This window comes from Pantherophis guttatus, chromosome 4, assembly GCF_059756535.1.
Source record: "Pantherophis guttatus breed Tessera chromosome 4, ASM5975653v1, whole genome shotgun sequence".
Taxonomy (NCBI): domain Eukaryota; kingdom Metazoa; phylum Chordata; class Lepidosauria; order Squamata; family Colubridae; genus Pantherophis; species Pantherophis guttatus.
In genome coordinates, this window is record NC_142066.1 from 77,962,559 (window position 1) to 77,980,655 (window position 18,097).

An 18,097-nucleotide genomic window follows, 5' to 3' on the forward strand; every position below is an offset into this window, starting at 1 on the left:
GGGTCCAGGGAAGGCTTCTTGAGGAGGGGCCTCACTACCGCCTCTTTCAAGGTGGCAGGAAAGGCACCCTCACTCAGAGAAGCACTTATAATCCCCTGGAGCCAGCCTCGTGTAACCTCCCGGGAGGCCAGCACCAACCAGGAGCGACACGGGTCCAATAAACATGTGGCGGCACTAATCTTACCCAGAACCCTGTCCACATCCTCGGGAGTCACAGGATCAAACTCCTCCCAGATAACATTCTCAAGACCTGCCCTCGTCTCCTCCCGTGGACTCATCCAGTCGGAGTCCAAGCCATCCCGAATCTGAGCGACTTTATCATGCAGGAATTGCACAAAATCCTCAGCACGACCCTGCAAGGGATCTTCCCGCACTCCCCCCCAAAGAAGGGAGTGGGTCACCCTAAACAAGGCGGCTGGGCGGTTCTCTGCAGATGCGATAAGAGCAGAAAAATGGTTAGATTTTGCTGCTTTTATCGCCACTAGGTAGGTCTTGATATAAGACCTCACCTGTGTCCGGTCGGAATCGGATTGACTAGTCCTCCAAATGCTCTCTAGGCGTCTTTTCCGACGCTTCATCTCTCTCAGCTCCTCAGAGAACCAAGGAGCCAATTGAGATCAGCATCGGGTCAGAGGCCGCAAAGGCACGATGCGGTCCAAAGCTCCAGTGGCTGCCCTTTCCCAGGCGGCCACCAGCTCTTCAGTCGAGTCATGTGTTAGAGTCTCAGGGAACGGCCCAAGCTCCGTCAGGAACCTTTCGGGGTCCATCAGGCACCTGGGACGGAACCATCTGGTCGGTTCCGTCTCCCTGCGGCGGGGGAAGGCGGTAGGAAAGTCTAATTGGAGGAGCGAATGATCTGTCCATGACAAGGGTTTAATATCTAGGTCCCCTCTACCAAGATCATTCAACCACTGACCAGAGACAAAAATCAAGTCCAGAGTGTGTCCCCCTATGTGAGTGGGGCCTTGAATTAACTGGGTCAGGTCCATGGCCGTCATGGAAGCCATGAACTCCCGAGCCACCTCTGACGCCTCACCCGTGGATGGAAGGTTGAAATCCCCCATGACAATAAGTCTGGGGGTATCAACCACCACCCTGGCAATGACGTCGAGTAGCTCGGGCAGGATCGCTGCCATGTGGCAGGGAGCCAGGTACATAGTCAGCAAACCCATCTGCACCCCACGGCCCCACTTCACACAAAGGGACTCACATCCGGCTATCTGAGGAACAGTGGTCTCCCTCGGACAAAGACTTTCCCTAATAATCACCGCCACTCCCCCACCCCTCCCCTGGGCCCTTGGCTGATGAAATGCACGGAAACCTGGCGGACACATCTCGACAAGGGGGACCCCCCCCTCCTGGCCCAACCAGGTCTCCATAATACCTGCCAGGTCCGCACCCCCCTCCAAAATAAGATCACAAATGAGGGGGGCGCTATTAACCACCGACCTGGCATTACACAACATCAGCCGCGGACCCTGGGTGAGTGTATGAGGGCACAAACGCCTCCTTTAGCTACTAGCATAATATCTAAGGCATATCGGTTTTGTAAGACCACCTCCCTGATTTCAGCCAGTTCTTTGTTCATCAGCTTCAGCACCTTGATAATCTCGTTGAACATATGTACTGTCCAGTTATTTAATAAATGAAGATCCCGATAGTTCATTGCCACCCAAGATTGGGCAAGATGCCTCTGGATATCTGAGTTTTTAATGAGCCACCTGGTGTCAGTGGTGGGTGTGGTTTGGGAAATAGGAGTAGTGGAGTTTGTCTGATTAGCAGTTATTTGAATGTCTTTTATTACTGTCCCATCATGATTAAATGTAGAGGCTGCTGACATGAAGGATCATGAGATGTAGGGGCAATAGATGCAAGATCGTGACTTAATTCCAGAATCTGTGATATATAGTCTCCTCTATGCAATTGTTGCAGAGGCCCATTGTCCTTATTCATTCCCCCCTCAACTGGAAATGTCAATATGGGAATCTTAGGTGGTGGAGTAGACTTAGGTAGAAAGTAAGGACCTTGTGCATAGACAATGTGTTTGTGGCGGGAGCCTACTTGACTTAAAGTGTATGTATGTGGGGATTTGATATTACTTACATGGGCACTTGAGAGTCCCAAAGCTAACAATGTCCAAGGCCATAAACAAATCATAGTCACTTATACGTGTGAAACAAAATTACTAGCAAAATTAGAAAAACAATTACCCACTAAACTCACTCCCAAACTTCTACTAACATTAGTATGTGTAAGAAAGTGTTATATTAAGGCTAATAAAATGTATATGTACAATGTGAAGGTAGTTTCCTCCTGATGAATCTTCCGCTGTGCGCAGGGGACTAGCTTCCGGTGTAGTCCTGCAAAGCTGATGGTCACCACCGTGCGTTAAGAGTCTGTTGCCGGGAGGACTCAGCAAGGTGTTTTCTTCTTAAATCTCAGCACAAGGGGTTTCTCCTTTTTGTTGTAAGTGAAATGGTCTTATGTGTCTTCCAGGGATCCAAATGATGCGATCATTATACTGGACAGCAGCGTATCCACGGCCCCAGGTAATAAAGTCAGCGGACCCTCTCCATGCAGGATCAGGTAGTTGGCGGAAATAGATCTTCAGTTTTGGGGTAGCTGATGGAGAAGCAGAAAAATGACGGGTCACAGCCGATGTGGGAGGCTGTCCAGTCAGGTTAAGGAAGTTCGAAGTATATAAGCAAAGATTGAGTTTGTTTTGCATGGCTGGGAGGCCGAGGCATTTTTCCTCTTTCAATTTATAAGCCAAATTTGTGTGTGATGGACCACTTGTTACAAAAGTCTGCAAAGGCAGTACTGGTGTACGCAGGTCCATTGTCAGTTTTAAGTTCAATTGGGTGTCCCATCAATGCAGAAGTCAGAATACAATGATTTATAACATGTTTGGTTGCTTCTCCCCTTTGTGGGTATGCTTTGATGAATCCTGAATAAGTATCCATGGAAACATGCAAATATTTCCATGGGGCAAAGGATGGATATTGAGTCACATCCATTTGCCAGATTTCACAAGCTTTGAGTCCTCTAGGGTTTACACCCATAGGGATAGAATGAGCCTGTTGACTACAGGTAGGACATTGTTGTATGATGGCAGTCGCTTCGGCTGCTGTGAGACCAAATTGTTTCGCTAATGCTTTTTTATTTTGATAGAAATCTCTGTCTCCGCCACCCACAATATCTATAACCTTCCAATAAACAAATCTCCTTATAACACTAAAGATTCAAGTCCTTCTCCCATTGCCATTCTGACTTCCAAGCCAGCTCAAGTCTGTGCAAACCAACGTACCTAAATGTCCTTATATGTGTACTACTTTCTCTTCCCATCTATAAACAATTCAACCCCTTCTCAGCACCAATATCTGATACTTCCAAAAGTCAACTTTCTGCTTTCCTTCACTAACTCTCTCTTCCCTCCCCACTTCTGGGTTAAAACCCTCAAAGCCATTCCCTGTAACACTGGGTTCTTTGCATACCAGTCTTCATTCAAAATAGCACAATTATCTATTCACAGCCTATGATATCCAGTCAATCCTAAAAATTTCCTCAACTCTTCAGGTGTTATCTTCTTTCATTAATTAAATATCCTAAGTATTTTATCTCTCTGTCTACATATTGTAATTTCTAACTCATCTCTGTGACAATTCCTAAAAAGGCAGCAGCTTATGCTGCTGACAAACAAACAAACAAATAAACAACAAACAAACATACAAACGAACAAACGTGCCATCTGTTAAGTATGCAGAATGCACGCAGACATAAAAACTTTAAGGAGTAAGAAAAACAGCTTCAAAAATAAAACAAACAATCTAAATGAGGTATTTTGAGTCAATACTCTAAAATATAATTGGGTATGAAAGTATTTGAAATGTCAAAAATTTCCAGAAGGAAAAAGAAAGTCAAGATTGCATTCTGAGCCAAGACAGTGCTGTGCAAAGGCAGGTATCAGATATCACCCTTTACCCCGCCTTTCTCAGGCTGGTTCAGTAGAGAGAAAAAAATGGTGCCCATAGCCCCCCTCTTCGTGCCTCTCACCTCCCAAGGAAAAAAGGAGGGGGGAAGAGAAGGGAGAAAAAAAAGTTAAAAGGAACTGTTTCTCTCCAAAGGAAAAAAGGAGGGGGGAAGAGGGAAAATATGTTTTACAGCACGCAACCAAGCCTCGCTTCCCTCCTCCATTCAGCATACTTACAACAAAGCAACACGTTCAGTATTTCTCTAATTTCTCACCTTATCAACACACAGGCATTCACATTTGTACTGCAATCAGACCTTTCGTATAAACCACTTTCACATAAAAAATTTCATTTAATGCGTCCTCCATGCAAATCAGTCATTAAAATTATTTCAAGGAACTAGCTTATTCCCAATAAATACTCAAGATGTTATTAATTTTCTCAACTGTAGCAAACACTAGAGATGAACTATAATTAAATCTCCTGGCTTTTTTCCTTTAGTCAATAACTCAAATAATGGACTAAGTAAATGCGTAGGTAAAGAAAAATATGAGCGGACCCAATTAATAGTACCCAGTAATTGTTGCAAATTTACTAATGAAATAACTTTTGGTAACTTTATACAAGGAATAGCCGGAGCAGAAAGAAATTGCAATAGTTTATGCCCTAAATACAGATAAGAAGCGTACAGCTGTATTTTTTCTGGGGCAATGTGCAATTCATTTACACATAAATCATTTTGTATTTCAAAAAGCCAATTAGGTTGTATTTTTTGTGCTCCAATTAAAATGTCATCTATACGATGATTTACCAGGGTTTTGAGGGCGAGATGTTACAGACATGCCCCCACTTTTTTGGATTTTTACACTTTCTTTTAAAATAACCAGGTTTTTTGCTGCCTGGTGATAAAGCAGTGCTAACAAATTGGTTTTGTACGATGTTCCTATATCCTGACACACTTTAAACATATCTGCCAAATTAAGATCTTTTCCCAGCCCAACAATTGCTTTTAAGTGGTGTTTTCTTTAGCTTTTTTTTCTTATGTTAGAGAAGGCTTGTTGACGCCTGCCAGAAACAGGCACCGGTAGACAGACAGGAAGCATTTCAGGAATTTCTTCTATATTCCACCCCTTTTTTTTGTCTAACTGTTTCTTTAAATTCTGCTTAATGGGGGTGTTACCAGCTCGTTCAGAAGGAACTGATGATTCAATTAAAGATGGTTTTGAGGTAACAATTTTAACTTTATAATCGGAGGGCTTGTCGTTAATTGTTGCCCTCCCAAAGCATTAGAGCTATATTTTTTATTCCTTGATGACATTAATACCATTGATGTAATATTTACACTGAAACCTTAGGTTCAAGATGTTAAGCTTTCCCTATCTTTATTATATCTCTCAAACAAGGCATCCCCTGTTCCGGATAAAAGGGACAATGTTTTCCTGTCTCAGCTATCAGTTTCCTTTTACTGACATTGAGACAGATTGCAGCCCATCACTTATCACTAGGGATCCCGAAGGATGAAAGGCCAGGGGTCTATTCCAGACGATGATAAGGATGTTAAGGATGCTGCTTCCCACGAAGGGTGTCCCTGCTTCGGGTGCCAGATGTATTTTAGAAGGTAAATCATTTTTTTTTTTAAATAGTAATATTAGTCTTGGATATCTCACCAAGCTCTTCAGATGCTCCATCTGCTGCTTGGAAAGACCTCCCCCCATTCTCACGAAAGATTGTCGTCGTGTTTCAGGCGAAATCGGGTGCGCAGCCTCATTCCAGGTGGTGAGAACAGGGGTTCCAAGAGACGTATAGCCTCAAGGGTTATCACGTCGAGACGTATCCATTTCACGAGATCACGTCGGGGTCACCAGATGTTGCATTCATCCTGGCGGGCTTCCCATGAGAGGTCCAGATTAGAGATGACACAGGCAAGTGTTTCTCGGGATGAGAGAGCAGCGAACAAAAGCCTGCCATCTCTTTTATTAGTTATCAAAATACAGCGTCATCAGAAGGCGTTATTATGGCTACATATCTCATATTACATACATGAAAAAAGGAAAGCATCCATATAGGTTTCACATTCTACAATTTACAGTAAATCACGTGAATTCTAGGAAAGCAAAAGTTAAGGAAAAACGAAACTCAATTCTCCCAGCATCTTCTTCTACTAGCTGAGAGGCCCACCTCTCCGTTATCAGAGATTACCTCGACCCTCAGGAATGTTATACAAGGAGATGTCTCTGCCTTGCAAGTCTCTGCTTTGCAAACACAGCCTATGTTATGAACAAAGAGAGAGCAAATAGGGCCCTTCAGAGATAATCTAGCTGAACCCGCTTTTCATAGTCACCTGATTCCCACAGATGAATCCAGATTGATTATTTATCATAACTTTTTTTGCTACTCCCAAACTTTTTTTAAAAAGGTACTTTCCTCATTTCACAGAATCAATACATGTCTAATACATACTAGCAAAACTTCATATTGTACTTTAAATCAGGGGTCCTCAACCTCAGATTGCAGCCCACTACCAGGCCTTGGGTGGTGGACACTTGCACACATGCAGCTCAAATTGCAAGTCAAACTGCAGTGCATATGCATGTGCACCAGCCCACCACTCGCACAGCCCGGTTCCCCTCTTCCCCCCTCCCCTCCACCAAGCCACCAAGCCACAAAGGTTGGGAACTACTGCATTAAAAGCTTCTGAAATGCTAGTTTAATAATTTTCCCTATTTAGACAAACTATTTATATACTTGGAAGTACTTCTTCTGTTGCCCTGCCCACTATATCAGGATTGGTGACCTGATTATAACTTTTCTTGCTGCGAGCAGAGCATTCTATAATTCTTGTTAGGAAAGGCTTCCACTGAAATCCCTATAAAAGTTACAAAATTATACTCCATTGCAACAGCAGTCATGAACTAATGGGATTAAACTTGTTTAGACTTGAAGCATCCAGTTGTTTAGGGTTTAGAAAGTTGGCTACATAAGATTATTTACTGTTTTACTTTTGGTATTTATATATAAAACAATTCATTTGACCTTATTTGATTGTAATCTATTTTTAAAATCTATTTATTTCTTCTGCTACTCGTAATCCATTTTATCAACTCCACAAATACATATTTTACTTGGTTTTAGAATATAAATTCAAGAAAATAAACCTAATCTTGATCTGACCAATTCATTCTGGAACTATTATAATACTGAAGATCCAAACTAGTTTATTCAGGAATGAAGTTTGGTTCTGATATTGGCCTGTAATTGAGTAAAACTCTGCTTAGTCTTGCCTCACCAAACATTATTTGCATCTGGGTATCACTGGGCTGTGTGTGCAGAAGCTTCTATATCAAAACTAGTATGTAAGAACATTTTGGGTTACTATGCCATTTGTTTTGACAATTTCGACAATTGTTCTGACAGCTAAGAATTTTTCTGCCTTATTTAATACATTATTTATTGGTTATAAAGGCTTACATGTCTCGTGAATCATAGAACTGTAAACTGTTTCCAATACTATAGTACTGCAAAATAAATGTTGTAAATGTGCAATTCTCATTCAGCTCAATATATTAATACATGAAAAAATATCCATAACATATCAGATAGAAAGTATAGGCACCTATATAATGTTTATATATCACCCTTTTTTCAGTTCCAGAAATACAAATCAGTGTACTCCATTATTCAGTCCATGAAGGGTCTATGGACAAGCAATGATTAAACAGCTTTTTAAATGTCACCAGGAAAGAGGATGTCTTCATTTTATGGAGCAAGCTGCTCCCAAAGCAAGGAATGATAGCAGAGAATTATAATTTTTCAGACCCCAACACTAATCCCGGGAGTTCACAGCATGTCTCCTCTGCTAAATGAAACTGAGATGTCTGATTCTAAATGGAGTAGACATTCCCAGCCATATAGGATTTTATATATAAGCAATAATCAGCAGCTGCCACAGTAGAAGTGTTACATGACTGTAACAGCTCTTTCCCATTATCTAGCAAACTGCTGCATTCTGCACCAATTCTAACTTCAAATAGTCTCTAGGGGCAATCCCACTAACAGAAAATTATAGCATTATAATTGTGAAGTGCCAAAGCATGAGGGACCATTGCCAGCTACTTCCATTCAAGGAACTAGGCTGTAACTGGAACACCAGTTCTGTGTAAAGTCAGAACTTTCACCTGGTCTTCAACTTTAGTCAAACAAAGCCTTGAAATTCCTGTTCCTTCAGGATAAGAACAATTGTGCCTGAAGCTAAGGACAGAATTGGTAGAGAAGCAGATGGCTTCCAAATCAGCTATCCTTATATTTTGATGAGATTACTCATAGGTATATTTCTCCTAATCCAGGCACTTTCAGGACTTCCAATACAGCTCCTACTTGGGCCAGGGTGAAGGTATAGTCTAAGTATCACTAGCATTCTAATGATGCCTAATCCCATGCTACTGGATAACATATTTTAGCAGTTTCATGCAAATGTTGAACAATATTTATTTATTTATTTTAAATGAGGGAGAGTACCAAGTTCTGTGGGACCACATCTTAACAATTGCCCACATAAAAAATAAAACAATTTTTCTGAACCTTTTCAGAAAACCTAGATGAATACCATGATCAATGGCATCAAATGTGACCAAAAGATGCAGTTGTACAGTGGTGGGCTTCAAATAATTTAACAAATGGTTCTCTGGCCTAATGATTGGCTGGAGTATGTGGGGCTGGATGGTCATGTGACTGAGTGGGTGTGGCCAACTTGATGTCACTCACATCGAGGGCACTTAGTCTTGCCTGGCCTCTCATAACCATGGGGATGCTGGGGTCGTAAGTGTGAAAAATAGTCATGCATCACTTTTTTTCAGTGCCATTGTAACTTTGAATATTCACTAAATGAACTGTTGTAAATCAAGGATTACCTGTACAAAAATACAAAAAGCTTCTTTGCTTGCAAAAAGCTGCCCTAAATACCAATCATTAGATTAGAAATGGGGGAATACACACTGAAGATCAATGAGTCACAGCTGTCATGGAAAGCTAAACCATTCTGTTTGAATACCTTCCTTTTCCTCAGCAATACCTGCAACTCAGAGTTACAAATCAGGCAGGGTGCCAGAGCACATTGAGGAATTAAAATAGTTAAAATACAGCCAACTCTTGCTCATAAAGTGAAGCCCTTTAGCAGAGAGGTCATTTAAGCTCTCCAGAAAGTGGATGGGCATACTTGGGCTACAAAATGCTGAACTAAAGAGACAAATCAATAAATTAACATCTTGAGTGAGGGCTAATCCCATTCTGTTTTTGTTCAGATCTTGCTGCAGGGAATTTTTGCCTATGAATATAGCTATCTATTCCTTTATCTCTTAAGTACTGACATCTGCTGTGGGCTATTAAGAAAGGTGGGGCTGCTTTCTCCCTCTAAGAAAACATGTTTCTCCATTTCTCATCCAGGGAAATATATTCTTCCTTTTTAATATTTCTCAAAATATTTCATTCTTCTGGGAGAGGGGTGGGTGCTAACTTTCTACAATTGGTGCCATGTTACTATGCTATATTATCATGAGAGCAAACTATAACGAATTGGAAGGAGGAGACTTATTATCAGTGAACAATCATGTAATTTGGCCACTCTGAGGCAATGCAAGAGACTCCTGTCCCAAAGGTGCTTTTTCAAGAGGCAACTGGACTTTCTGGAAACCAAGAAAGCTCAGTTGCCTCTTGAAAAAAGCACCTTTGGTGCAACCATGACTTGTATGACTGAAGAATCCCCATAGACAAGAGACTCCTGTGCTCAGTGAACTGACAAAGCACCCAGGAGAAGCAATCATTAGATTTGCACCACTTAAAGATACCAGTTGGTTTCACTCACCTCACAAGATATCCTAAGGTAATCATCCAGAGTTAAGGAAAAATCACATGCCCTCAGAAAGGCACTAAAAAAATCAAACCGAATGCCAAGCTTGCATCCTGCCTCTCAGCCATTTCTTCTTTGGCTATGCCAACTATTTTGTAAATAACTGTTCAAACTCCAGGAATAAAAGTATCACAAAAAACTCTGGGGCAGGGGGACTCTGGAGAAGCTCAGCTACAGACAGAAAGTCTGGGCGTACTGCCAAGAACCTTTAAGGCTGTTACAATGTAACAAAGTTTAACCCAGAGGCAGTTTCTGAAAACACTTAAAGCAGCAGGGGCGGCAATTAAGATAAGGTTAGGCTAGAAATACAGGTACACTAGAATCTTTCCTTCCTGCGTTCCTTGCAGGATTAGCCCTGTAAAGTGGAAAAAGATTTCTTCCAAAACCAGTTCTCCAAACTGCTCAGAAAATTAACATACAGTTCGGACGAACCAGTGCGAACCAGTAGGAGCCCACCACTGAGCTGTACCAAGAGAGTTGAACCCACTCTATTGAAATCCTGCCACAAGTCATACTGAAGAACAACCTGTGTGATTGCCATCTATTCCATTCCAGTGAATTCTGACTGAAAGGCATCCAGATAATCCATTTCATCCAGAGCCCCCCCATAGCTTTTCAATAATTTTTCCCAGATACATAAAGTTGGAAACAGAACAATTGTAATAGTCAAGAGATAGCCTTTGAAAACAGGACAAAAAAAAAAGAAGAAGTAATGGCATCTTACAATGCAGATGGCATCTCCCCTACTTATTCCAAGATGAGTTCACTACAGTCTGAATCCTCCATGCCAATATACCAGTCTCCATGGAAATTCACAAGATCAGCTGAAGCAAGGATCTAGCCCATAGAACACAGAGAATCTTGTCTACTTTCTTATTTATTTTAGTTAAAATACATATATATCCATCTGTACTATAACCAACTCAGGGTTTCCACTTCCTTGGAATCCAGATACTGAAATGAGATTTATTTATATTTTATATTTATTTAGAATTTAGACTTCCATCTCATTACAAATTCTGGACAGCATACAGTTAGAAAAACCTAATACAATATAGTAAACAGTCAAAAATAAAATATAATTTTAATAGGAGTCACAATTTTTTATGTAAATATACAGTATAAAAATCATGCCACATTAGACACCTAGTTCCTAACATAAGATATTTGGATTTGGCTCTGAGAGGCAAACCTTGTTCTTACAAGTAAATTGTTGAAACCCTTCTTTCATTATTTTAGTTTTTATATATTCTTTTAAGTTTGTAGTATGTTTTACTGATAATAGATTTAGAATAAATTTGTCACTTTGAATGTACACTAATCGGTATACATTAAAATGAAATTTTGTTGCATTCAGCTCTCAAAGAGTCACCATCTCAAATGTACACTACATAAACATGACTAAATAAATAAATAAGCATATATACACATATATTATATGACACAGAAAACAACACAGTCTAGTTCGGATGTATACATGTACATAATGAGAAAAACGAATCTTGCGAGTTTACCAGATGGATGGCATAGGGAACAAAGGTGTTATATCTGGTAATCCTGCTACAAATATTTCGAAACCTCTTCCCAGAGGGGAGCAACAGAAACAGACCATAAGATGGGTATGTGCGGTCTTTAACAACGTTTTGAAGTCTAAGCACATAGCACTTCTAAACAGTATCCTGAATGACAGGAAGCAAGTTTCCTATAATCTTCTCTGCTGTTCTTACCATTCTCTGTATGGACTTTCTATCTGAGGCACTGCTGCCACCAAATCAAACAGTGATGCAATTTGTTAAATGCTCTCAATTGTGCCTCTGTAAAAAGTGTCCAGAACAGAAGGGGAAAGACATGTTTTCCTCATCTGACACAGGAAATGCAGATGCTGGTTTGCCTGCTTCACTAAGGATGATGTGTGGAAAGACCAGCACAGATTGTTAGTTATCTACACACCCAGATTCATAATATCATTAACCACTTCTAAGCCACATCCTTGATATTGAATGGAGTATGACTATGCCGGCTCTTTCTGAAACTTATAATAATCTCCTTTGTTTTATTAACATTTAGGTTATTTATTTCATTAATCCACCAAAGCCTTCACCTCTTCCCTATAAGCCCAGATAGGACCTAATGTACAAAGCACTCAGTGGTGGGTTTTGACCGGTATTACCACCAGTTTATTTCATGCACACACTTCCAATAACTTGTTCTTCCAGTTCTTGTTTCCCTTTCAGTTCCCCCTTATCTGTAAGTAAATCTTTATATCTAAAAATCTTTCCAAAATTAAACACGTTTGGCTGTATCAATGCTTCTATTGTTGATAACCATATAGGAATTTTCAAATAGCATTTATCTCTAACTTTCTCCCACACTAATAACAATGCATTTCTTACATAATGTCTATGAAAATATGTATGTATTGTACTTCTGCCATACCATAAAAATGCATGCAATTCCAATTGTAAATCATGTCCTTCCAAACTTAGTAATCTTGTATTTCTTAATTCAATCCACTCCTTCATCCGAGTCAATGCTGCTGCCTGATAATATAATTCCCAGTTCGGCAGTCCAAAACCTCCTCTTATTCTTGCATCTTGTAAAATCTTTATATTAATTCTCGCCTTTTTCCCCTGCCAGATAAACTTCCTCATTATTATTTATTTGTTGAGGTTTTGAAAATAGATCTTTTCAATTTTTATTGGAATTGTCTGGAATAAAAATAAAAACTTATATAAAAAAACAAAAAAACCACTCCCCGAGGAAAAGAAATTGCACTGAGAAGCCAAGAGGCCATGGAGTTCCATTCCCCTCCAAAATCAGAGGAAGGAACTCCGGTGCCCCGAGAGGATGTGAGCCAGTCTGAAAGTGATCTGGAAGATGATTCACTGGTAAGCAACCAAATCGAACCACTCACCCTACCACTAAGACTTTTTATCACCAGCCAAGGGAAAGGGGAGGAAGTAGTAGCATTGCTGGACTTGGGGTGCACCCGATGCCTAATCAGCCCAACCCTGGTAGGAAGATTGGGAATTCACCTAAGGAAAATGAAAACCCCCATCGCTTTTTGCCAGATAGATGAGACTGTAGCGGAGGGCAAGCCAGCCATTTTTGCCACAGAACCATTGCAAATGAAGCTGGGGGATCATAGAGAGACCGTCATGTTCATAGTAGCCCCAGGTATGGAATGGCCAGTAGTCCTAGGGCTCACGTGGCTTCATAAGTGGAACCCTAAATAAACTGGAAGAGAGGAACCGTAAAATTCCAGGGGCATGTAACCTTTGCGAACATCCCAGAGGGAAAAGAGGAAGGAAAGGAAAACAGGAAAATGGCAATGACTGGCCACCCTGCTGAGCCCACTAGCATCCCCAAATGGCTGAGGTATTTAGCAAGAAAACATCTGATTAACTTCCACCGCGCCACAGATTGTGCCATTGAGATCCTACCAGGAGCTAAACTTCCAAAACTGAAAATGTATTGAATGTCCCCCAGAGAACTAGATGAACTCAGAGCATTTATTGACAAAAACCTAAAAAGGGGTTTCATCAAACCCAACTGACCAAAAATAGCAGCCCCAGTGTTATTATGTGAAAAGAAAGATGGCACCTTACGTGAGTGCATGGACTACTGGAACCTGAACACAGGCAACATGGAAAATATGTACCCACCCCCCTTATGAAGGACATGCTGGCACACTTTTCTAAAGGAAAAATCTTTTCAAAGTTGGACTTATGAGAGGCATACTTCCACATCAGAATTAGGAAAGGGGATGAGTGGAAGACTGCTTTTAACACCCCACTGAGGTGCTACCAATTTAAAGTACTCCCTTTTGGATTACATGGAGCCCCTGCCATGTTTATGCAACTAATTAACAAAGTGCTCCATGAACATTTATACAAAGGGGTCCTAGTTTACTTTGATGACATTTTAATTTACACTGAAACAAAAGCAGAGCACATAAGACTAGTCCGAGCAGTCCTCACAAAACTCCAAGCCGCCAAAGTCTATGCAAAACTCTTTAAGTATGAATTCCACCAACAAAAAATTGATTATCTGGGCTATAAAATATCCCACGAGGGAGTAGAAATGGATCCACAAAAGGTAAAAGCAGTCATTGATTGGGAGCTGCCCCAAAACCACAAATAACTACAAAGCTTCCTGGGTTTCGCAAACTTCTATCGTCAGTTCATTCTAGCTTTTGTGAAAATTGCCCTCCCCATTACTAACTTGTTAAAAACAAAAAGAGTGGGGGGACCTAAACCAAGGCAACCCCTTAACTGGACTGTGGAATGCCAAACAGCATTCAAAAAACTTAAACAGCTATTCTCAACTGAACCAAGAAATTGACAGAAACTGAGCAAAGTTGGGCTATATGGGAGAAGGAGCATATGCCGTACAATGGAGAAATTTCCTATAAGGGAACAAAATCCCCTTCAAAGTTTGGACTGATCATAAAAATCTAGAGGCTTTAAAAACCCCATGAAAACTCTCCCCTAAACAAGTACACTGGGTGCAATATTTTAAATATTTTAATTTTATTCTCAAGTATCTCCCAGGGGGAAAAACTTCCTAACTGATGCCCTATCCAGAAAACCCCAATACAACAGCAAAAAGAATGAATTTGTTAAACCTATGATCCAAGCACCCCAGCTAGCCGCCAAAGTAATCACCCTAGCACAAACCAAAAAAGAACCACTTGCTGACAATGAATTGGTTGCCAAACTTTAAGGAGGCACTAATTAAGGATGACTGGTTCCAAGCTCACAAAAATATTTGCTTAATTAAAGACAGCTTAGCCTGGGTTAAGAACAAATTTTACATACAGCAAGCTGAAGACTGGACCTCATGAAATGATGCCATGACTCCAAGTTAGCTGTAGGATTTGTAAAACCCTACATCTCATCAAAATACAATTCTGGTGGCCATCCCTTTAAAAAGACATTGAGAGCTACGTTACTAGCTGCCCCACCTGTGCAGCTGCAAAACGACGACAAAGAAAATCCCCAGGACTTTTACAAACTGTAGCAGACCCTTCAGCACCCTGGAGAGAGATTTCTATGGATTTTATAGTGGAGCTACCTGAAATCATGGGAAACAAAGTTATTTGGGTTGTGATGGACCTCTTTTCAAAACAGGTCCATTTTATACCCTTCCAGAAGATCCCAACAGCCAAGGCTTTAGCAAAAATGTTTCTAGTGCACATTTACCACCTCCATGGAGCTTCCCAATGGGTTACCTCAGAGAGGGGTGTTCAGTTCACTTCCAAATTTTGGCAGGCTTTTTTAAACCTGTTAAAAGGTTAAAAGTCTCTGCCCAGGGGTTGTCCTCTTCGCATCACCCCTAGATGAATGGTGTGTATGTGTGGAGAGGACCAATGGCATTTTAGAACAATATTTAAGATGTTTTATTAACTACCAACAGAACAACTGGACTGACCTTCTGCCATTTGCTGAAATAGGTTACAATAACTCTGTACACAGTAGTGCTGGTTTCACCCTATTCCAGGTAGCCACAGGACAAGAATTCAACCCCATGCCAGGAGTGGATAAATAACTTACAAACCATATGGCCAGTGGTCAGACTATTTCTACAAGATGCTAGAGCAGCTTTTAAAACTCAAGCAGATAAAAAACACAGTGAACCTAAACCTTTCAAGGTTGGAGACCACGTATATATACAGTATCCATAAAGTTCCTACAATCATTACAACTCTCTAAGAAACTGGGACCAAAATCCATTGGCCCATTTCCCATAACCAGAATAATTAACCCTGTTATGGTAGAACTCCTCCTTCCTAAAACTCTTCGACAGGTTCATCCAGTGTTTCACTGCAGCCTACTCAAACCAGAAATCACTTCAAAGATCAGACCCCATGTACCCAGATCTCCGACCCCCATTATGGTGGAAGGAGAACAACATTTTGAAATTAAAGATATCCTTGATTCATGCACTCACCTGTTACAAGGGTTATGTCTGCAGTCTTGGCAGGATTAGTTTGAGATGTATTCCCTGACTCTCAAGGAGCTGCCTTCAGCTGCGTCTGTGAGGTATTTCCAGTTCCTGTCATATGTAGATATATACCTGTAATGATGGCTTGTTGGGGGTTCTTCTTTGACTTATGATTAAACCTACTTGAAACATGGTGTCAGAAGTCTGAATCCATGTCTTCCAGATACATTTGAAGCATACTCCCGAAAGCTAAGCAGTGGAAATATGGCAACTGCTAACAGTATACCTCTGCCTGAGCCTATGAGGGTGAGTGGAGATTGTGGCAGCAATTGGAATAAGTTCAGGGCAGAGTTTGAATATTATGCCTTAGCTACAGGCTTGGAAGAGAAGTCGGCAGCAGTTCAAGCTGCCACATTAAGGAGATTGATGGGCAGTGAATGCCTCCATATCTACAAATACAACTTGACCCTTTTTGTGGAGCAAGAAAGAGATACCAAAGTTATCTAGATGCTTTAGAGACTTATTTTAGACCACTCAAAAATGTAATTTCTGAAAGATACATATTTGGCAGCTGCAAGCAAGAAGAAGGTGAAACGATAGATAATTTTGTCACACGCTTAAAGGAAAAAGCAGCCAGTTGTGACTATGGCTCCTTAAAGGATGAGCTAATTTGGGACAAAATAGTTTTGGGTGTTACTAATTAAAGCACACGCTGCCGTCTCTTGAAGGAGCATAATTTAAGCCTACAAGCAGCAAATGAGATGTGTCGGACTATAGAACTTACTGACAAACGATTGAGAGTCCTAGAGTGGGGTAAGGATTGTGTTAATACAGTCTCTAAACAACAGCCAGGTATGATGAATTATCAATACAAATATCAGAATAAAAGGCAGTTTTATAATTCTGGGTTGCATCAGGTGCAACCTGTGATGTTATGAGTTTAAAGGAAAAAATGAAACTGGCACCCGAGATACTTCTTCAGCCTAGCAATACTAAATTGAAGTTATATTCAGGAGAATTAATGAACTCACTGGGCCTATTTCAAACAGAATGCAGCATACGTGGGAATATTTATAAACTTGAATTTGAGATTGTGGAAGCTGATCAGAAACCATTATTGTCAGGATCAACATGTGAGCACTTGGGGTTGATGCAGTTTACCATTCTGGCCGAGTTACACAATGTTGTGAGTTACCCTCCTAAATCTCTGGTGGGGCCATTGACAAAACAGCAAATCCTCCAAGTATACCAGGAAGTGTTTGAGAGCCACATAGTATCTGTTCCAGAAGAGGTTCATTTTGAACTTCACCTTGCTATTTCCCCAGTACAAAGTGCACCACGCAATGTGCCTATATAGCTATTAAGCAGCAGGTTAAAGCACAACTGTATTAGTACAAGGTGGAAGGACATATTACATCAGTAACTGAGCCCACTGACTGGATAAGCAACACAGTTGTTATTAGGAGGCTGGAGAAGGTTAGAATTTTCATTGATCCCAAGTTTCTGAATATGGCCCTGAAGCGGTCACATTATTTAATGCCAACGCTTGATGACATTTTGCACAAAGCACGGGTTTTACGCTTGTTGACGCTAGAGACGCCTTCTTACAGTGCAAACTGGATGAAATGAGTAGCTACATGACTATGTTCTGGACTCCATGGGGTAGAAAGAGATGGCTTAAATTACCCTTTGGAGTTTCGGTAGCACCAGAGGTGTATCAACGAAAGCAGCATGAACTGAGTGGGCTCGATGGAATTGAGCCAATAGCTGATGATATTCTTATAGTTGGCTGTGGTGAAATAGACGAAGAAGCTGAGCATGACCATGATGAGAAGTTAATAGTACTATTAGATCGGTGTAGGCAGATGGGGTTAAGGCTCAGGGCAAAGAAGCTGCAATTTAAGGTGCATGAAGTCCGCTTCCATGGGCATATTTTGTCCTCACGAGGTTTAAAAGCTGATCCAGATAAGATTAGAGCCATTGTGGAGATGCCACTGCCTGCTGATGTTAAATCAGTGCAGAGATTTATCGGATTTGTTACCTATTTAGCAAAATTTCTGCCGCACCTATTGGAGGTGTGTCAGCCATTGAGATGCCTTCTGGACAAAGATGCAGTTTGGCATTGGCTCCCCAAGCATGAGCAAGCAGTACAGGAGATAAAACGCTTGGTCACTATTGATCCAGTGTTAAAATATTATGATTTTACAAAGACTGTTACTATCCAAAGTGACTTGAGCAAAAATGGCCTAGGATGTTGCCTAATGCAAGAAGGTCAGCC

General features: G+C 40.9%; 1 protein-coding gene and 1 pseudogene across 1 annotated transcript in view; one reads left to right on the forward strand and one right to left on the reverse strand.

The window, feature by feature from the left end:
• The window catches only part of POU6F2 (POU class 6 homeobox 2), a 658,684-nt gene that overhangs the window by 571,518 nt on the left and 69,069 nt on the right, over nucleotides 1-18,097 (reverse strand). The gene's annotated exons all lie outside the window — the stretch shown is intronic.
• Nucleotides 16,617-17,448, forward strand: LOC148114181 (uncharacterized; annotated as a pseudogene).